Source organism: Pelophylax lessonae (assembly GCF_965119305.1).
Source record: "Pelophylax lessonae genome assembly, chromosome: 1".
Classification (NCBI taxonomy): Eukaryota; Metazoa; Chordata; class Amphibia; order Anura; family Ranidae; genus Pelophylax; species Pelophylax lessonae.
The window spans coordinates 330193902-330216945 of NC_138768.1; the positions used below are offsets into that span (position 1 = coordinate 330193902).

The 23044-nt window shown below is 43.7% G+C and overlaps 1 protein-coding gene across 2 annotated transcripts in view; it reads right to left on the reverse strand.

Moving 5' to 3' along the window:
* Positions 1 to 22183, reverse strand: part of ZFHX2 (zinc finger homeobox 2) — a 106631-nt gene extending 84448 nt beyond the window's left edge. The window contains exon 1 of one of the 2 annotated variants that reach the window (XM_082270375.1): positions 21344 to 22183. The gene's annotated coding sequence lies outside the window, so the exon portion shown is untranslated. The remainder of the gene's footprint in view (positions 1 to 21343) is intronic. The other variant, XM_082270376.1, reaches the window with a different exon arrangement.
* Positions 22184 to 23044: the final 861 nt, after the last annotated feature.

A 23044-nucleotide genomic window follows, 5' to 3' on the forward strand; every position in this document is an offset into this window, starting at 1 on the left:
CATCAAGGCCTGGCCTCACAAATGCGCTTCTGGAAGAATGGTCAAACATACCCATAGACACACTCCTAAACCTTGTGGACAGCCTTCCCAGAAGAGTTGAAGCTGTTATAGCTGCAAAGGGTGGGCCAACTCAATATTGAACCCTATGGACTATGAATGGGATGCCATTAAAGTTCATGTGCGTGTAAAGGCAGGTGATCCAATACTTTTGACAATATAGTGTATGTAGGATTCTGTTAATTTACTAAAGTCATTTGACATTAGCTATGTAACAAACTCACCCTTAAGGTCTGAGGTCCAGGCAGATTGAAGGAAATTAAAAGATTGAAATAAAAACACCAATAAATACAGCTATATATTTAGGAAAAAATCACCGAATTTTTACAAACGGCATGAAACCTAAATTCAATCGAGTGTCTTGTAATCCTCTTTACGTGAGCACTCAAATTGGGAGAGGGCATCACTTGGGGCTATTTGTTGTCCTATATGCATGTGTGCTAACAAGGAGTATGTTGACAGAAGGAAAGAGAGCAGAGGGTTGAGTTCACCTGTACATTGATACCCACTCACTGTCTTCTCACAGGCTGAGGACAGGGAAGTGACCTAGCTGTGTTGCTCAATTGCAGTAGAGAAAGGAAACACTGGCCATAAATGGATTGGAAATTGCCCGGTTCAGCAAGGAATGGACTAATTTCGATTGATGTATGGCCATTGCTGATTGACTTCTATCAAACAAGAATGTGTAAAACTTTTATCGATCAATGCCTGAAGCATTTGTGTGGATGGAGGAATCTTTTCATTTTTTTTTGATCAGCCAGTGGCTGATCAAAAGTCATCTTTGGCCAGCCTAAAGCCTAGTACACACGCAACGATTATCGGCCGACCGATCGTCCGTCTTTTGTCCAGAGTGGTGTTTTGTTGGTTGGAATGTGCCTAGACTGCACTGGACTTTTGTCGACCGACAAAATTCTACTTCAGATGTGATGTCATGTGTTGGTTTGCTTTCTTTGTGTTCTTTCTTCTCTGAGCATGCCCAGTCTTGCTCATTAGATTTTTCCCTGTCGAAATCTGTACTGACTGCACGAAAATCGTCCGTGTTTTGACGGCGGACAAAAATTTTATAGCCTGCACACCAGATTTTTTTAGGCCGAAAAGTCGGAGTCGGAAGCATCATACTAACAAGCCGAAAATCGGCAGATCGGTCGTCGGACGAAAATTCCCTGCCGATTTTCGACGCGTGTGTACCAGGCTTTAGGATTGCTGTGCAGTCTGGACTAAAAGAGAAGAAATACATATCCTTTGGTAAAAAAAAAAAAAAGCTCCCACGTGTGTATTGCAAACGTTTATTTAGATGTTTCACTGGAGTTCAGCTGGAAAAGTTTAAAAGAATGACTAGAACCATGAAACATATACTGATAACTTTCATTGGGATATGTCCTGCCATTAGCCCTAAAACAAGACTAAAATATGTGAATGGATAAGTATAGCATGCTCATTACTTTGATTACATCAAAGGGTAAATATTTTGTTGGCTAATTCTGAATAAGTTTTACTTTTTAAGCTGTCACCATTCATGCTCCAGTAACATCACACAACTAAGCGGTAGGATCTTTGTTCACACATGGGTGGCCAAACTGGATGGAATCCAGCTGTTCTGCTCTCAGAATGACTTGCCATTATGGGCTTGATAATGAGGTCAGCACAAGATCCTAAATCCATGCTGGATTATGGTACCATTGATTTTAAGAAGAATATTATTGGCATTACTGCCATTTTATCAATACACATGCAGAAGTATTGAACTGCTTCATTGTATCAGCCGTGTTTGGTCAGTTGAATTTTAAACATTCTCAATTTTCCTTGCCTTGTACTAAATATGAACATTTAATTACTCCGCTGTATAATTATCCTTTTCTTCATATGCCTCTGCCCCTCTCACCTAATCAATCTGTGCCTGTGAAGCAGCAATTCAATCAACGTTGTCCTAGGGATTCAATAGAATTTTGACTCCAATCTGCTAGTTTAGGAACATTTGCAGAAAGAAATCTCTAATTGTTTATAGAGTCATCACTTAGCATTCCCTGCAAGGCTATTAATAGATGGGCCGATTTTGGGAAGTTTGACCAAAATTAGATGAATACTCCCTAAATATTCAAAGAAGAGACAATGCAACGTAGGTACACAACTGCTCAATGATCATAAATAAACCTGGAGACACATATCATGTGGTTTTCCAACTTAGTGCAACATCATCTTTTGCACATGATTGAGAAAGCGAGTGGACTGTGTTATCACAGTACAGTCTATAATCTGCTACTGATCAAAGCTCAAACAATAAGAGAGAATGACTTATTATGTTAATACTGTACGAGTTACATAAAAGTATCACAAAAAGCATCAATGTCAATTGCCCCCTTTCTACAAATAATATATGCTGAACATTCAAAGAATGTTAGTCATTCTTTTAAAAAAGTGTCCTGTCAACGACCAGCCTAAAAATGAATGAACATTTTAAGTGTAAGCTGACATATCCATTAGATACAGTCACATCAAAGGCTCAACATATTTTGGTAATTCTTAGCAAAAAACTAACTGCTAAAGATACATTATATTACCAAAATTATCGGGACACCTGTCTTTACATGCACATGAACTTTAATGGCATCCCAGTCTTAGTCCATAGGGTTCAAAATTGAGTTGGCCCACCCTTTGCAGCTATAACAGCTTCAACTCATCTGGGAAGGCTGTCCACAAGATTTAGGAGTGTGTCTATGGGAATGTTTGACTATTCTTCCAGAAGCGCATTTGTGAGGTCAGTCACTGCTGTTGGAGAGAAGGCCTGGCTCGCAGTCTGCGCTCTAATTCATCCCAAATGTGTTCTATTGGGTTGAGGTCAGGACTTCTATTGTGCAGGCCAGTCCAGTTCCTCCACCTCAAACTTGCTCATTTATGTCTTTATGGACCTTGCTTTGTGCACCGGTGCACAGTCATGTTGGAACAGGAAGGGCCAACCACAAACTGTTACCACAAATTTGAGAGCATGAAATTGTCCAAAATGTCTTGTTATGCCGCCTAAGAGTTCCCTTCACTGGAACTAAAAGGCCAAGCCCAACCCCTAAAAAACAACCCCACGCCATAATCCACCCTCCACCAAATGGTTTGGACCAATGCACAAAGCAAAGTCCATAAAGGTATGGATGAGCAAACTTGGGGTGGAGGAACTTGACTGGCCTGCCTCAACCTGATAGAACACCTTTAGGATGAATTAGAGCAGAGACTGCGATGCCATTAAAGTTCATGTGTGTGTAAAGGCAGGTGTCCCAATAATTTTGGTAATATAGTCTACATACTGCCGTTTGCGTACGGTCAAATAAAAGCAGATATAAAGTGGAGAAAAAAAAAAAAAAAAAACACTGCCTTTAAATCAAACATACAAAAGGAAGAATCCTTGAAGACTTGATAATCTTGGAAAATGAAGCCATTTGGGATTCCAAGAGGAATGCTCAAGTTAATTCTGCTGGAAGATCAGCTGTTCTGAATTCTAAACATCTGCAGAGATGACACAATCAAATATCTCGGCATTTGATCATGTGTGTAGCATTTACATCTCGGAATCCATCTTCCCCTTGGCATGCAGACAGGAGGGTGTGCTTATTGGAAAAAAATGCCAATGAAGACTCCTGGGATGTATGTCATCATTATGACCTAGGCCAGAAATCAGAAAGCAATTGTAAAAAAAAAAAAAAAAAAAGTACTTACTGTAAAAATTGAATTTTTGACTTACTGTAAAATCCATTTCTCTGATGTTCATTGATGGACACAGCACCTGATTCTTCTTAACCATTGGGTTATACTGCCCCCTACAGGAGTAGGACACTAGGCAGGAAAAAGCTTGACTACATCTATGGGCAGTCCCAGGGGGTATACACCCACTCTCAGCTATAGGCATTCAGTTTTGTTACAAGCAGTGTCAGACGAAAGCCAACTCCACAGAGGGGTGGGCGCTGTGTCTGTCAGTGAACATCATAGAAATGGATTTTACGATAGTCAAAAATCCCAGTTTCTCTTTCGTTCATTGACTAACACAGTTCCTGATTCTTCTTAACCATTGGAATGTCCCAAAGCAGTGTTAAACATGAGGCATGGGAAAATATTAGAAAAAAATTCCAAAGGCTAACCAAAGCCAACCAGATAAATAGAGCTCAACCATAAACAACTAGAGCTCACCTGAAAAACAATACACCCTCAAAGAGGACTATGTCCTGTAAACAGCAGCCAGAAAAACCTTGCGGCCAAATGAAGCATCTGCAGATGCCAAGACAACCACTTTATTAAAAATTTTGTAAAAGTGTGCATGGATGACCAGGTGGCCGCATTGCAAAACCTGCCTTACTGACGCTTGAAGACCGAAAGCCCAGGAGACACTAAGCACCCTAGTAGAGTGTGCCTAAACAGGGAAAGAAGGAACCTGACCCCTGATGCAATAGGCCTGAACCACCATCTGTCTGATACATCTGGAAATGGTCACAGAAGAAGCGGACAACCCTTTGTGAGGTCCGTCTTTGAGCGCAAATAGAAAGTCTGACTTCCTAAAAGACTCCGTAGCTGCCAGGCACACCCTAATTGCCTAGACATCATCCAAAACATGCAAGGCATTTTTCTTCAGATGTTTAGCCCTGGGACACAGGGAAGGCAACACAATGTCTTCATTCAAGTGAAAGTCAGGGACCACCTTAGGAGGGAATAATGGACAGAGGCAAAGCACCACGTTATCCTTGTGAAGCACCATAAGCTGGACGACAGGATAATGCCGTCAGTTCCAAAACCTTGCATGCAGAGGTAATAGCAACCAAAGGCCACCTTCTGGGGCAATGTAAGCAGGGAAACCTCCTGAATATTTTCAAAGAGAAGCTTCAGTAGAGCTGAAGGCACCACATTAAGATTCCAGGGCAGCAACAGGAACCAAATTGCGGACACACTGAAGAAAAGGTACGCACCAGGGAATGTGTGGCCATAGGTCATTGGAAAAAAAACGCCAAAACCCGATACCTGGCCCTTGATGGTACTGAAGGCCAATTTTTGTTCAACCCCCCGTTGAAGGAAGGTTAAGACCCAATCCACCAAGAAGGAGCGAGGATGAACCCCAAGAGACTCACACCACGCAATGTACGTCTTCCATGAACTATGGCAGATCTTCCTAGAGGCAGATTTTCAAGCTTTTAACAGCATAGGAATCACTGATTCAAACAAACCTCCACCCTTCAGCACCTGGCGTTCAACAGCCAAGCCATTAAAGCCAGCGACTGTAAAGCAAGTTGGAAGATTGGTCCTTGAGACAGCAGATCCTCCCTGAGAGGAAGTCCCTAAGGAGCATCGATGACCAGCCATACCAGATTGGCATACCAAAACAGGGGAGACTATTCTGGAGCCACTAGAATGAGGGGAATCCCTTCTGTCTGAATCCTGCACAGGAGTTGTGGCAGAAGTTTGAGAGGGCTGGAACTAATCAGTTAGCCCACCTTAGAATGCCAGCTATTTACTGAGCTGCCAGGACACTTCTTGTGCCCTCTTGGGGATTGACCTAGACCACGGGCGGGGCATTGTCCGAATGAATTTGTACCGGACACCCTTGAAGACGATTGTCCGATGAGTCAGACAAAGTCTGATCGCTCAGATCACCCAGTACACTAATCAGCGCTCTGCCAGGTCCAGACCCCCTTAGAACATCTGTGCTAAGGATGCCTCCCCACCCAGACAGGCTGGCATCCATGAAGACAACAGTCCAGTACAGGGGGAGAAGGATTTTCCCTGTCGAAGTGCCAGAGAGTGAAGCCACCTCTAGAGAATGTGGATCCTTGACCCATTTCACCAGAATCTCCTTAGCAGAGATCTTGTGTGGAACTGTGCAAACAGACCGCCTCGAGGGTGGACACCATCAGGCCCAGCACGTGCATGCAAGCCCGGAGGGATGACCGTCTGCTGAACAACAGAAGCTGAATTGCCTCCTGTAATGTCTGGAGTTTTTCCCTGAGGAAGAAACACTCTGGCTGAGGCAGAGTCAGACCCAGATAGGCAATTTTTTGTGGGCAGAACTAAAGCAGACTCCTAAATGTTCAGGATCCCACCGAACTCCCTCAGAGTTCCCAGAGCAACCGCCAGTAGTCCATCAGAGCAGTCGGGAACACTGCTCACAGAAGAAGATCGTCCAGGTACCCCAGTACTGTGATCCTCCACTGACTCAAAATAAATGCCAGCACCTGGGCCAACACTTCTGTGAAAACTTGAGGTGTGGAGGTGAGACTAAAGGTCAGTGCCACAAACTGATAATGCTCCTCGTCCATAGCAAAACAAGGGAAGCGCTGGCGACCAGCACATATTAAAATGTGCAGGTAGACGTCCTTGATGTCGAAAAAAGCGAGAAGAAATCCCCCTGATGCAGCGACGCCACTACCATCTGAATGGACTCCATGCAGAACTTCTGTACTCACACAAAGCAGCTTAGCGCCTTGAAGTCCAGAATTGGACGTACCTTGCCTTCCTTCCTGGGGACTGTAAAGTGGTTTGAGTAAAAAACCCTTGAAAATGTTCCGAAGTCAGAACAGAAACAATCACCCCTTGAAATAACAAGCCTTGCACTGCCCCAAAGAGACCCCGTAAGTGATCTGGGGACAAGTGAAAGTTGGAAGGGAAAAAATCTTTCCAGAGGACAAGACTGAACTCCATCTCGTAGCCTGACCGAATAACTTCATGGACCTTCTTGACCTGTACCAGGGAGGTCCATGGATTCGGAAACCAGCGAAGACGTCCCACCACCCCAGATAGTGAGGGCGTCCCTTCATGCAGAGGCAGCCTTGTCCGCAGGTCTGGAAGAGCCCGCTCATGGCTTGCCAGACCAGGTCCTTCTGGAACCTCTGTTGGAGATCCCTAATCTTGAGATCCTGAGAGACGAAGAGGCCGCTTAGGAGCCGAGTAGAATGGCCCACGTCTACAATGGGGCTCCTTGCCCTTGGTAGCCTGCGGAAGAAGAGTACTCTTCCCTCCTGTGAAACCGTTAACAATGTCATCCAAGCTGCAAACACGCAACCCCCTACAAGAGGGAGATCAGATAAGGCCTTCTTCGGAGTCTAGTCCGCAGACAGCATTTCCCAGCAAGGAACTAGGACTTTACTGCTGACTAATCAGAAAAAACTGGATGGCTATAGCTGAGAGTGGGTGTACAGTAAACCCCCTTCCATCGCGAAATAGAAAAACCCTATTAAAATACACTGTAGGCATGTTTTTTTTACTGTCACTGTACGTGTAAAAGCGTTTTGAGGTCTTTAAACACACTTTTAAAACAATAGAAACTCATTTAAACAAATAAAAGATACTGAGAGACAGAGCAAGAGCTATGTAAAACACAAAAATATTTAATTTCTAATGATTTATATAGTAAAATAACATTAGAGAAAAAAACGCAATATACCGGGACCGCAAAAACTGAACCGCGATGGAGCGGGGGTTTACTGTATACCCCCTGGGACTACCCATAGGCATAGTCAAGCTTTTTCCTGCCTAGTGTCCTTCTCCTGTAGGGGGCAGTATAACCCAATAGTTAAGAAGAATCAGGTGCTGTGTCCATCAATGAACGAAAGAGAAACTGACGCCTGATGATGGAAGACCCAGGAGTGCCCAAGTAGAGTGCGCCTTTATAGGGAAAGGAGGAACCTGACCGCTGATGAAATAGGCCTGAATCACCATCTGTCTGATCCATCTGAAAATGGTCGCAGAGTAAGCGGACAACCCTGTCCGAGACCCATCTGTAAGCATACAGTAAATAGTGTCTGACCTCCTAGAAGACTGCATAGCTGCCAGGTACAACCTAATCGCCCGAACTACATCCAAGGCATGCAAGGCAATTTCCTTAGGATGTTTTGTCCTGGGACACAGGGAAGACAACACAATGTCTTCATTCAAATGGAAATCAGAGACAACATTTGGAAGGAATGATGGACAGGGGCGAAGAACCACCTTATCTCTGTGAACCACCAAGTAAGGTGAACGACAAGATAACGCCGCCAGTCAACACAATGTCTTCATTCCCACCTTCTGAGACAGCGTAAACAAGGGAATCCCCTTCAGAATCTCAAAGGAAAACTCCTGGAGGACCGAAAGCACCAAATTGAGGTGCAAAGGCAGCAACGGAGACCGCACTGGAGGAACCAAATGGCGAACACCCTGAAGAAAGGTACGCAACAGGGAGTGTGTGGCCAAGGGTCATTGAAAGAAGACAGCCAAAGCGGACACCTGGCCTTTGATTGTACTCAAGGCAAATTTCTGTTCAACACCCCGTGAAGGAAGGTCAAGATACGAGCCACCGAGAAGGAGCGAGGATGAACCCCAATACAATGTTAGATCTTCCCAGAAGTAGATTTCCTAGCTTTTAACAGCATTGGAATCACAGAATCAGACCAACCCCTATCCTTCAGTACTTGGCTTTCAACAGCCAAGCCGTCAAAGCCAGCGACTGTAAAGCAGGGTGGAAGATTGGCCCTTGGGACAGCAGATCCTCCCTGAGAGGAAGCTTCCAAGGAACATCTGCAACCAGCCGCACCAGATTGGCAAACCAAGCTTGGCGAGGCCAGTCCTGGGCCACTAAGATGACCGGAATCCCTTCTGCCTCGATCCTGCCTAGAAGTCTTGGCAGAAGCTTAAGAGGAGGGAAGGTGTAAATCAGACGATACTGACCCCACCGGACCACCAGCGCATCTTTGGCGTCCGCCAGAGGATCCCGTGGCCGTAGCATGAACCTCTGCACCTTTCTTTTGAGCCAAAACGCCAACAGATCCACCTTGGGGGTGCCCCACCCGAGACACAACTGATGAAACACCTCCAGATAAAGAGGCAATTCCCCCTGATCCAACGCCTGCCGACTGAGGTAATCTGCCTGCCAGTTTTCCACTCCGGGAATTTGTACCGCAGAAAGGGCTGGAACAAACGTTCTGCCCACCTGAGAATGCTGGTTACCTCCAGAGCCACCAGGACACTTGTTGTGCCCCCTTGGTGATTGACATAAGCCACGGCTTAAGCCGGACCGTATGACTTCATGGACCCACTTGTCTTGTACTGGGGAAGTCCACAGGTCCGGGAACCAGCGAAGAGGTCCCCCACCCCAGATACGGGTGAGGACACACCTTAAAGCTGAAGGGGCCTTGTCCTAGGGTCTGGAGAACCCCGCTCTTGACTTGCCAGACAAGTTCACTTGGATCCTCCAGAGGGAGCCCTGAAGGGCTTCGATCCCTTGTCTGTCGACCCTGAGGGACGAAAAAAAACTTCTTATGAGCCAAGAAGGAGGGCACACATCTACAACAAGGGTCCTTACCCTTAGTAGCCTGTGGAAGAAGGGTACTCTTCCCCACTGTAAGACCATTAATGATGTCATCCACGGTAGCACCAAACAGGTGATCTCCTTAAATAAGATCAGTCAAAGCCTTTTTAGAAGTCTGGTGTGCATACCAGCATTTGAGCCAAAAGACACGCCGAAGGACCACTGTCGAAACAGAGAGCCGAGCAACTAGGGGAGCTGCATCCAAAGAGACATCACAGATAAACCTCAGCCCCTGAACCAGCTGGTCTGCCAACATAGCAAAGGCAGGGAGGAGCAGTTCTCCCTCCAAGTCATGGTGTAAAAGCTTAGCCCACTCGGTCAGAGTCTGTGACACCAGGGTATTGGTGAATATCGGCCTTAGTGCCGAACCAGCCATCGTGTAAATATTGCATGCCACACCCTTCCTGTCAGCTGGGTCCTTAAAGGCTGGGGACTCTTCAACCAGAATCATGGTTGCCTTGTTTAACTTGGAAACCGGAGGGTTCCACCACCGGTGGAACAGTCCACTTCTTAAGAAGGGGCTCCTTATAGGGGTATCGCCTAGAAAAGCGCTTAGGGACCCCAAGGGGACGCTTTGGTTGTCCCCACTCTTTAGTGACAATTCTGTCAAAATAGGGGGGGGGGGGGGCAAGGTTACACCTTTGCCGCTCTCGATGGCTCGTGAGAGCCAAAGGGGACCTGCGCCTCTGTCGCAGCTGCAGCTGCGTCTTCCATCTTTAAGGTCTTACGCACAGATACAATCAGTGCGAAAGTGGAGGATTCCTCCTCACTATCTGAGGATTCAGGGCACGTGGTCGCTGACCCATGCAGGATGACCCAAGTCCACGGCGGCCAATTTAGGGGACAGAAGAGGGAAGGGAAGGTGGGATTAACTTTTTTGCCAGCCCGTCGCCCAAAAGCCAACTCCCATCTGGGACACAAAGTACTTCAGGACTGCCGTCAGTGGGTCGATGGATGGTTGAGATCCAGAGGGTCCTGCGGCCTCAGAGAGAGGATCAGGTGGGGAGATGTGCTGTAAAAGACTCCATGGATCACCAGGGGGACCCCACAAAAAAGTGTAAAACACTACTAAGGGACACCCCCACCGCTCTAGCAGCACCACCCGGTTGCCAGTCACAGAGCCCCAATCAATCCTCAGCAGAGAGGGAAAGGGCCCCACCAGACTCACCACCCCACAGAAACCAGGCACCGCAGCCTCCAGGAGAATCTGCACTGCACGTATGGTGATAAGGAAAAGAAAGAACCTCGGAGTCAGCACCAGGGGATGAGAAGGGGCTCCCACCGTCGAAATCGCTGCCCACAGGGTTCCACTGTCATGACCGCTGCTGTTTTCTATGGCAAACCACTGCAAAATGGCAACCAGACTACACAAAGATGGCCACCGTGCACTGTAGCACAAAGGCTACAAGAAAATGGTAGCCCCCACCAGGTACAACCTCCCCACACAGCCGATCATCTGGTCGCAGGCGGCGCACCCCCCCCTGCCCCAAAGCACCCTGCCCCCACCCCGGGAGGTTTACCAGACCAACCACACAGCCCTAGCATTAGTGGAGAGGGGGTAGGATAGAGGGAAAAATGTGGGGGTGGGGCCTAACGGGAAGGAGGGGAACCCAGGGGTCCAATCATCTCATGGAGGGGCCCGCGTCCACCCCAAAATCCTCCAGGGGGAGAGAGGGGACAGCTGCTTACCATAACAGGAACCAGGCGGGCACCGCTCCAGACAGAACCCCTCCCCATCAAAATGGGAGGTCTGGCGGCCAGGAGGAACACGGAAAACTCGGGCCGAGACCCAGTCGTATGCGACCCCGCAAGGTGTTTAACTCGCAGGCCAGCCCCAATCCGGAAGGGCTATGTTGCGGCTGACCTACCGCAGGGCTGAGGTCTGCGCGCGCTCGCTGGCCAGACTGAGGTGGCCACTGGATGTAGATTATCCAGCCATTCTCCCAGTTGTCTCCAGGAGAAAAAAAATCTAAAAGAAAAACGTTTGCCAGGACCAGAGATCCCAGCAAGGAACTAGGTCCTTATTCCTGAATAAGCAGAAAAAACTGAGTACCTATAGCAGAGAGATAGAGTATACTCCATGGGACTGCCCATAGGCATAGCCAGACTTTTTTTTCTGCCTAGTGTCCTACTCCTGTAGGGGGCAGTATAACCCAATGGTTAAGAATATCAGCTGTGTCTATCAATGAACGAAAGAGAAAATAGTTATTTTTATCTATTTACTAAGGCTAGTAGAATAAGGATTACAAATAGTTAATGTTGATTGGGAGAGCTTAGTTCTGCTTTAGGGATTGTCAATTATTTCTTGACATGCAAACTTATGCTTTTGACTCATAATGCAGTATTGCAGTCAGGTAGTTGTGAGTGAATAAATAAAAAGTTGCAAAGATTTTTTGGAGCAATTTAGAAAAACTCTGGCACTAATTTAGCACTTGCTACTGGTCACTCTGTATCCCATAACCCGGTCAATTATTGTCATAGAATCACATCTCCCGCAAAAATCAGATTGTTCTGCTTCTCATCTCTCACTAATCTACTGGTTCTCTCTTTCAGCACACTGGAACATTTATAATGGTAAGAAGCTCTCAGAATAACTTCATCCCGAAGGGGTGTTTGAGTTGGGAGCAGAAACTGCAGCTGCAACAGAAGTGATCAGTAATCCTCATAGATCAAAGATGTGTCAGGTCATCTCCAGCATTTTGTACCGTTTCTTTATATCCCAAACTCCCCAAGTAACTGATGATGGTTTATATGTAACAAGAGATCTTTTCTGTATAGCAGCAGTTTATACACAAATTCAAATACATGTGAAATCAAATTTAAATATGGTCTCATTATGACATGTACTGAATATGTAATGCTTTGAGTAATTAAAAAACAAATATATATATATATATATATATATATATATATATATATACACACACATATTTGAATTTATCTTCACTACATATACAATCATCACCAGTACCCTGTCACTGTGTATCATTTTTCCTCCTATGGTATACAATGTACAAAGCTAGCTCCCCGAATAGAAGAAAATGTGAAGCAGCTATTATTTTCACCTATTAGATTTTTGTACAGGCAGATTAAAAGGGATTGAGCCAGCTCTCTCGTGGGTCAGTCTGAAAATGTGCATGGTAAAAACAGTAAAACTGTCACTTTCAAGTCTAGCCTATTAGCATTTATTGCCAGGCTTGACCTTCTGAAATTAATCATAAGAGTAAGGGGACATAGGGACTGACTTTATTCCTTGTGTCACAATGATACTGCTGCTAAAAGCAAGATCTGTCTTTTAAGACATGTTCAAGAAAAATTATGGAATGCCTTTATGATATACTGTTTCACAATAAGAATTTGGATGTGGCACAGATTAATAAACACCCAATCTGCCCAAATCCTGCCATTAAAAATGTTTTTTTTCCTCTGAACATATGTATAACAGAAAAACCCTGTTGCATTTTTCCTCTGAATGTGTAAACATTTTACTCCCTGTTATAGATATATCATGAAGCCTGTTTATTTCACAGAGTGCAATGGTCAGCGTTTTAATCATTTAATATCGCGTTTTTATATATATCTGTGCATACTGCAATTGTTGCTAAAGGCCAACGTGACCAAGAACTGTTATTGAGCATCGGCGTATTGAAATATTGTAAAGGAAGTCCACTGGAAAGAACAAAATTCCCAGTTCTGATCAACTGCTGCAACCAAATGACAGTGTCCTGCCCCCCCCCCCCCCCTGGTAGATTCTCTATGATGCAAAATAAACAATAATTGAGAGTGACAACTTCGTTACAGCCTTGTGGGAGAGTGCGCAGACACAACTGCTGCGTCTTGTCTTTGGGTCTTTAAGAGGTATACAAGATTGCTGGGGGGTTTACACACTGATGCCAATTAAACATATCAGTTTTAAGCTCATGATGACCTTTCATGCTGTGTACTTTAAAATTGGTATCAGGGTTAGGGTTTGGGTTCCTGTGTATGTTATTTATTTCCCTCAGAGATCGACTACAGTATAACCTCAATGTCTTCATTATTCCTTTAGCTTCTTATAACTGACAGATTTTTTTCTTTGACACAATATCTGAATGTCAGTCAATGTCCCTCATTCCTTATATGTGAGAAGTAATTATCATATCTCCATCATTCTGATGAACTTTCATTTTCCTTGTGCACACACGGAACACCACAGCATCCTTCTCTCTGTAAACATCAGAACCTTCATCTATATGACTCCTGCCTCAACCGCCTTTAATATCTCTCTGTCTTCTATATATTTAAATGCTCCCTTAGTATACACATTTCTTATGGATTGTTATGGATATTTTAGTATCCATATTTCCATTATTTTAGGTTATGCGTATAACCCTTTGTTTCTAGGTGTTTGTATTTTCTTAGCAGTTCTTTGACCTGAGAACCTAAAGGTGGCCATACACGGCTCAAATTTTGGCTGTTTAATGTTGAATATGCTTAATTCTGAGCTGTGGGTGGCCCTGATGGCAGCAACTGGCTCAACAAAAGGCAATTTTTTAAATCAACTGACCCAGGTAAAAAAATTATCAACAAAACAGTGACTGCATCCTATTAGATGGAGTCACTGTTCAGATAATCAGACAGCCACGAGTTTTGTGGGTGTCTTAATACGATAGCCGGCAGGTGAGATCCTCCATTAATGCAGGCTGGGGAGATTTCCTAAGGCCCCTTTCTTACAGGCGGACCATTCAGATCCGCCTGTTTGTTTTTTTGGCGGATCTGAACGGTCCCCCCGTGCATTCCTATGGGGCATCGGATGTCAGCGGTCTCTGTCCGCTGACATCCGACCCAATCCGATCCGTCAAATATGGACGGATGGAAACCCTATTTTCCATCCGTCCAGCGGATCGGATCGGATGCGATCGGATGAGAACGGACCGACGGTCCGTCCCCATCCGATTTCCCCCATAAAGATGCATGGGGAACTGACAGCTGTGTCTCCGCACACAGCACAGAGACACAGCTGTCATCCTCCTGCTCAGCGGAAGTCTCCGCTGAGAAAAGCGGAGTCCGTTTGACGGACTACAAGTGTGAAAGAGCCCTAAAACTGGTGCCTACAGAATCTGGTGCAGCTGTGCATAGTAACCAATCAGCATCTAGGTTTGAGCCTAGGATCACATTGAAAGCGGGTTTGAAATTGTGCGAGTTCAGCTGAACTCGCATGATTTCAAACCGGTATTTCAGTCCGACTTTGAGGGCGATTTGACAGACATCTGTGCGGATTCATGCACCGTTGTCTATTGAAATCACCCCCGAAGTCGCCAAAAGTAGTGCAGGAACTACTTTTGGGAATTGGTGTGGCGCCACAAAGTCGGCGTTGCACTGATTCAGAAGGGGCAGCTGCCGGCAATAGGCTCTGATTTAGAATGTCAAATCACATGTAAAATCGGCCTGATGTGAACGGGGGCTTATTGTCAAAGCTTATTTGAACAAGCTGAACTTAGAAGCGAATTGGTTATTATGCACAACTGCACCAGATTCTGTATGCACCAGTTTTAGTAAATCTACCCCCAATGTGTGTATATTCTCCCCAATGTGTGTATATACTCCCCAGTATCTTTGTCACTGCACACCATCTGATTTCCTACTTCAGTATATCTCTAGACCTCTGTAGATTTCCCTGTGTACAATGCAAACAATCTGTGTACATTTGGGCAAACTTTACTATTAATATACCCAAAACAGTATGTGTACGTGAGGGATGCTTCATTTTAATTTGCCTCTCAGTAGGTGGCAAAAAATTACCTCTACAGCTTAAAGCAAAATTTGATTGATTATCCTTATGCTAATGTTCAGTTCTGAGCCATTGTTTTTAATATTATTATTATCTAATTGTCTTTTACTACTGTATAGCTAGAAACCCTCTGCTTTCCTATCTATCTATTTTCCATACTTGTAGAAATGTCTGTTGGTTTTCCATCTATATTTGTGAAAGTGTATGAAATGTCCAATGGTCATCCTGGGTCATCATATCGGTGTAGCTTAGGTATTTAGCAATCTGTTAGTAGATCTTACTTTACTCTGTGTCCCTGTGTACATCTGAAGCTTCACAACGAAAGTCTAGTACACCCAGTGGGCTGAACGAAAAAAAATAAATAAATGTACAGATTGCTGTACTTAAGCTGGCCATACATGGATAGAAAATTGTTAGAAAAAAAACTATCTCTCTGGCCAATGAGCACACTCTACATCTCAAGCTACACTGCCCCCTATCTCTGTGGTCACTGACTGTTTTATGATCTGCAAATGCAATGTACTGATTTACATGTTATTCCTTGTTATTAGTTATATTATTATATTATTATATCTGTACTTTGTTTTTAAAAAATAAATATTATTAAAAAAAAAGAAAAAACGATCTGTTGAATCTGCATGCTGTAACGCTAGCATTGTTTCAATAATCATCAACACATTATCGATCGCTAACTACATAAACAGCGATCAATTACATGGTCCGGGGGCATGCGCTGTAGATTTTTTTAACTGTTTTTAGATTCCACTATAATTTTTAGAAAATCGATTATTTAGGCTCCAAAAATTCGACATGATGGTTCGTTTTTTTTTTGCCATAACACGCATCGCGCACATCAAACACTTTTTGTAACTATTTTCTATCCACGTATGGCCAGCTTAACACAAACGATGTTAGTACAGCAATTTCCCCTGCTATGGTTTTTGTGTTCTGATAGGGCAACTGCCCCCCCCCCCCCCACCAGAACACCCTTATCAGCACGGATGCTGATCAGATGCTGTTTTTTTAGGCAGGCCCATTGGACAGAAGCCAGCAGTGAGACTGGCTTCTGTCTGACATCATACTGGCCGGTCTCTATCATTCCAGCTGATTTCGGACAATATTCGGCCATGTGTACCTGGCATAACCTTGTTCATGTATAGATATATTTCTCATCCAAACCTGCCTACCCTACCATCCCTGTGTAAACCGAAACCTCCAAACCAATCCTCCATTAGGATTTCTTTACTAAAACTGGAGAGTACAAAATCTGGTGCAGCTGTGCATGGTAGCCAATCAGCTTCTAATTTCAGCTTGTTCAATAAGGCCCCTTTCACACTTGCCACTCCGTCGGCGGACTCAGTTTTTCTCAGCGGGGGATCGATCTGCCGATCCCCTGCTGAGCAGGCGGATGGCAGCTCTGTCTTCGTGCTGTGTGCCGTACTGACATCCGTTGCCCCATAGAGATGCATGGGGCATCCGATCAGATCCGCCTGGAAAACTGACAGGTGGATTTGAACGGTCCACAAGTGTGAAAGGGGCCTTAAGCTTTGCCAAAAAAACTGGAAGCCGATCGGTTTCTATGTAGAGCTGTACTAGATTTTAACCACTTAAGGACCGCCCCACGTACATTTACTGCGGTAGGGCGGCCCTTAAGCGCAAAATCACGTACCTGTACATAATTTTGTGTTAGGGCTCTAGGAGGTGTGCGCGCACAGCCGGAGCCACGCTCCCGCTGTGATTGGACACAGCGGTAGCTAATCACAGCGGTAGCTAATCAGCAGGTCCAGCAACCCCGATGGCCGCCGGCCCCCACAATCGTTCAGGAGAATGACAGAACAGCAGTCTGGCTATGTAAACAAGGCAGATCACCGTTTTGTCAGACAGAGATATTGTGTTCCTACTAACAAGGAACACAGATCTCTCTCTCTCTTCCTGCAGTCAGTCCATTCCCCCTACAGTTAAAAAGCACTCCCTAGGAGCACACTTAACCCCTTGATCGCCCCTGATGTTAACCTCTTCCGTGCCAGTGTCATTTATACAGTAACAGTGCATATTTTTAGCACTGATCACTGTATTGGTGTCACTGGTCCCCAAAAAGTGTCAGATTTGTCTGCTGCAATGTCGCAGTCCTGCTAAGAATCACCGATTGCCGACATTGGTAATAAAAACAATAAAAAAAATTAAAATTCCATAAATCTATTCCATAGTTTGTAAACGCTATAACTGTTGTGCAAACCAATCAATAAACGCTTTTTGTGATTTTTTTTTTTTTTTAACAAAAATTTGTAGCAGAATACAAATTGGCCTAAACTGATAAATTAGATTTTCTAAAAAAAAAAATTTATTGGATGCGTTTTATAGCAGAAAGTAAAAAATACTGTTTTTGTTTTCAAAACTGTTGGTCTTTTTTTGTTTATTGCGCAAAAAAAAAAAAACCCAGAGGTGATCAATTACCACCAAAAGAAAGATCTATTTTTGGGATAAAAAAGGAAATCAATTTTATTAAGGTACAGCGGCGCACGACAATTATCAGTTAAAGCAACGAAGTGCCGTATCGCAAAAAATGGCCTGGTCATTAACGTGGTAAAACCTTCTGGGGCTGAGATGGTTAAACCCTCCAGTTTTAGTAAAATCAAGCCCAGAGTGTCTTTGTATACTTCTAAATCCCCCCAAAACTAACCCAATTTCTCTCCTTATATCTGAATTCTCATAAATCTCTGTGAGCATGTCTACACATATCCATGTGACCATGTGTCATCTCCATAACTAGCCCTGTGTATACATGCCGACCTCAGAACACATACAAGCCTCCTTTAATTAAGCCAGTGCCTACATCCACCTGAGCCACTCTAACCTTGTGTCTTTGTGTGTATCTGAAGATCCATAACCAATCACCAGTGTATTTATCCAAACCTCTATAATAAACACTGCCTGTATTTCTGAACCTTCATATAACTAAAAGGGTACATCAAACCTGTGGAACTAAGGCCAAGCATCTGTGTACATGTGGAACCTTCAAAGCGAGCCTGTGTAATTGTTCATGTTACCATGTGGGACAATCTCATTACAATCTCCTTTTGGGCTTATTCACGCCATGTCCGTTGAGCTGCGTTAATCTGCATAAGATCAACGCAGGCTCAACTCAAAGGGCACATAGAAAATAATAGTTTTCTATGTGCCTTTTTAACATCATAATGTTGCGTCGAAGTGGGCTGCACTGCACAAAAATGAAGACATCATGCATTTTTTTCTCAAAGCACCTTACAACATGTTATGGTATGTCGCAATACACTAGGGTGCATAAAGTTGAATGAACTATAATTTTGTGAAACTTTAACTTCAATACAGTTAAAAAATAAAGATTAAAAAGAAAAAATTGCAATATGTTTTTAGATATTGTACCACCCCCTGACATACGAGCATGCAGATGTTTTAGCATGTGGGCTGGTGTGAATGCACCTTTAAACTGACCTAACATATTACAATCTGGTTTTACAATTTCCTTTGGATCTACCAACGCCTATTGCAAAGGCCTCGCTTATTGGGTACCAATTAAATGGATTTGGTAGACTCTTAAGGCCCGTACAAACGATAGGAAAATCGGAAGGAAAATGTCGTCTGATGAACGATCTGCCAATTTTCGGATTGTTAGTATAGTGCTTTCGACAGCCGATTACGAATTTTCGAACGACAAAAACTGGATGTGCAGGCTATACAATTTTTATCGTACGTCAACACAACGTCCAATTTTCGGTTAATTAGTACAGTTTTCGTCCGAAAAAAATCGCAAGAGCAAGACTAGGCATGCTCAGAAACGAAAGAACACATACAAAACAATCCAACACATGACATCACTTCTGAAGTCGAATTCTGTCGTACAGGAATTTTCGTATGAAAGTAACCTCTTCACTTTCGACATGAGACTACCATGCAACAAAAAACGGACGATAGATCGTTCTATAATCTGATCGTGTGTGAGGCTTTAAGCTGGATACACACTATACAATTTTCTTTAGATTTTTCCTTTAGATTTACCAAAACCATATAATATAAGGTCAAATCTAAACACTTTCAATTTGAATGCAACCAGGCAGGCCCTTGTATCACATAGTTGAAGGTAAATCTAAAGGAAATTTAACAACAAAAGTTGTATAGTGTGTATCCAGCTTTACACAAAGGAATTGGTCCAGAGATCGTTGCAACATGTATGGACAACTTTAGATGTGCTAACAGCTATGTAGTGCATGGGCCTAGCTACACGATCCCCTGAGCATACTGATAACTGACTTGGTATCTTGTTCATCTAGGCCTCTGCAGCTTGTGCTATATTTCCACGTATACATGAACCATTACGATGTTCCTCTGCGTACCTATGAATCTTCCCAGCTAGCTGCCTACCATGCATGCGCCTTTATGTGCATTTCCCATCCCCCGAAAAACAATTTTTAGGCTACCAGAATAATAAAAAAAACACACTGCTTGTCTAATAGCTAAACCTCTTCCAGAATCCGAACCTGCTCTTCTTTGACTGTTCACATATATGTACACCTTTATCCTCTAAATACATGGAAGCCAGCCCTCAATTCCCTAATTATATCTCAACCTTCCCACTATTCTTCTGTTTTCACGCCTCCATCTATCTGACTTTGTGTATAGGTGATTATCCTTCAAACCAGAGATAGTCATTTTTTTTTTTATTTCCCGAATGTACAGTCTATTCCTTCTACCCCCTTCGCCTATACACATGCCAGATAGATCGACTGCTGCATGTGCATTGTCTGTGCAGTGTGCTTCCACTTTATCTACTATTCTCTTTTATCAAGCCCTTTTCTCTTCATTGCATAATTCTAATCCTAAACGTGAGCTCCTCCTCTCCCCTTTGTATCATTTTATCTCTGGATTTCCTACATATGTTGCCATTTGTAGGATCCCTTTCTCTGCCTCTAAACCCACCTGCCTCACTGCCTGTGTGGAGCCATTAAAAAGGTGCTCATTATCCTCCTCCTATGATGAGGGTATCAGTCAATCACAGGCATACAACAGCTGTGATGTCACAGTCGCTACAGGACAGGTGTGAAGGACTGTCAGGCCGCTACTGGTCCCTATCGGAGTGTCTATCGCTCAGCTTCCCCCCACCCCCAGTTCCCTGTCCTGGGTTTACCCACAAATATCTGTAATAATAAATGAACCTGAAGCCATTGGCTCTCTTGCTGTGCACGTATGTGATTCGCTGCATGTACCTTGTATGTATATGTTGAATGTGTGACTAATGAATGAATACCCACCATTATTTATATACAGTATACTAATACTCTCTCTATATTTATAAATATAGAGAGTGTGTTAGTATACTGTATATAAATAATGGTGCGTATTCATTCATTAGTCACACATCTAACATATACATATAAGGTACATGCAGCAAATTCCATATATATATATATATATATATATATATATATATATATATATATATCTAAATAGATATATATATATATCTATATAGATCTATATATATATGTAACATATACATATAAGGTACATGCAGCAAATCACATATATATCTATATATATATATATATATATATATATATATATATATATACCTAAATAGATATCTATATAGATATCTATATAGATATATATATATATGTACGTACGACCCTTACCTTCTGTATGCTATCTTATGCATTAGCATATTAGATATGTATTGACCAGTACATGTAAAAAAAGATCCATATTGGATAGCATGTATATTGCAAACATTTCCTATTTGCATTACTATATATAATGCAAATATCAAAATGTTTATATGTATCTGCAAACAAAAAAAAATGTTTGTATTAATGCAAAAACGTTATGGCACACAAATGAAATGCATGGGCATGTCCATCTAAATAAATCTCGGGAAATACAGTATAGACTGGAAGACATACACAGAAAACACAGACAGAGATATTTGTAATTGGAAATAGCGGCAATGCTCCATGTAACCGTAAAAGGGTGGAATTATATATATGTCAATTTCTATACATCCATCTACTCCCCTCAATCAATTGCCTTCTGACCCACAAGCCACAAAATGAGAGAAAGAGGGAGAGAGATGGCGAGAGAGAGAGAGGGAGAGTGAGAGAGACGAAAAAGAGAGAGAGAGAGGAAAAAAAAAAAAAAAAACAGGAATAGATTGTAAAATCAATGCTACTTACAGCTTAGCTGGTGCGAGAGGATAAAGCTGTGTCTGAGGGATGCTGAGGAGGCGGTCTCTCCCTCTCTCTCTCCCTCTCTCTTTCTCGCTCTCTCTCTCGGGGCTTTCTTGCTCCCCCCTTTACAGAAGGAAGATGAAGACTAGGAAAAAATAAATCAATGTCTTTGTGGTGTGAGGTACTTTCTCTGTGTGGACAGGGCTTTTCCTATTGATTTACAGTCTCCGAGACACCTCTCCCTCTCCCCCTCTCTCTCCCAGATCCATTCACAGACAGCTCCTCTCTCTCTCTCTCTCTCCAGCACAATGGAATAATCAATACGCACAGACACACACACACACACACACACACATTCGCGCACACACTCACACAACACAGTGCTGGGAGACTGAGCAGGTGCAAACAGAAGCAGTCTGAGAGAGACGCTGCTTCCTACCTCTGGATATGAAGGGGGAGGTGGCGGAGGGACAGTTTAAAGGACAGCAGAGGTGTCAAACCAAGCTCACACACTTCTACACTCTATGTCATGGAGAATGACTGAAGAGGGAAGAAGATGAAGCAGAAAAAAAAAAAAAAAGAAGAAGAGGATGCTGAGCTGCTTCCAGCAGCAACCCATTGAAGAATGATGCAGACACAGGAAGAGAGGGGGATATTTCCATAACCATACAACCAATCAAGAAAAGCACTCTCTCCCTACAGTATGGCGTTCAAACTAGACCCTTAGGAGCGCACGGTCCTTACTGAATGGCCAAATCTACCTCGCTGAAATAGTTATTGAACCGGTAATGCTGTCTACACCACTAAGCTGTAATCAATGACATATTGAACAAATACAAAAATATATATATATACACTTAGTACTTGCTTAGCAGCTATAAATAATGGACCGTATTCATCGCACTGCTAGAAATGCGAGACGTGTGGAAAATCAGCACACCGATAGTAATGTCATTTTAGAAATTGATATCATTGCTACCGGGAATATAAGCAAATGAGTTTTACACATCTTTGAGCCCCCCGCTCACATCTGGCCGATCTGACATGTCAAATCACTTGCCAAATCGGAGCCACATTTTTGAGCCCCCAGTTCACATCGGGCCGATCTGACATGTCAAATCACTTGCCAAATCGGAGGCACATCTTTGAGCCCCCGTTCACATCGGGCCGATCTGACATGTCAAATCACTTGCCAAATCGGAGGCACGTCTTTGAGCGCCCGTTCACATCGGGCAGATCTGACATGTCAAATTGCATGCCAAATCGGAGCCACATCTTTGAGCCCCCATTCACATCGGGCAGATCTGACATGTCAAATTGCATGCCAAATCGGAGCCACATCTTTGAGCCCCCATTCACATGGGGCCGATCTGACATGTCAAATTGCATGCCAAATCGGAGCCACATCTTTGAGCCCCCATTCACATCGGGCAGATCTGACATATCAAATTGCATGCCAAATCGGAGCCACATCTTTGAGCCCCCATTCACATGGGGCCGATCTGACATGTCAAATTGCATGCCAAATCGGAGCCACATCTTTGAGCCCCCATTCACATCGGGCAGATCTGACATATCAAATTGCATGCCAAATCGGAGCCACATCTTTGAGCCCCCATTCACATGGGGCCGATCTGACATGTCAAATTGCATGCCAAATCGGAGCCACATCTTTGAGCCCCCATTCACATCGGGCAGATCTGACAT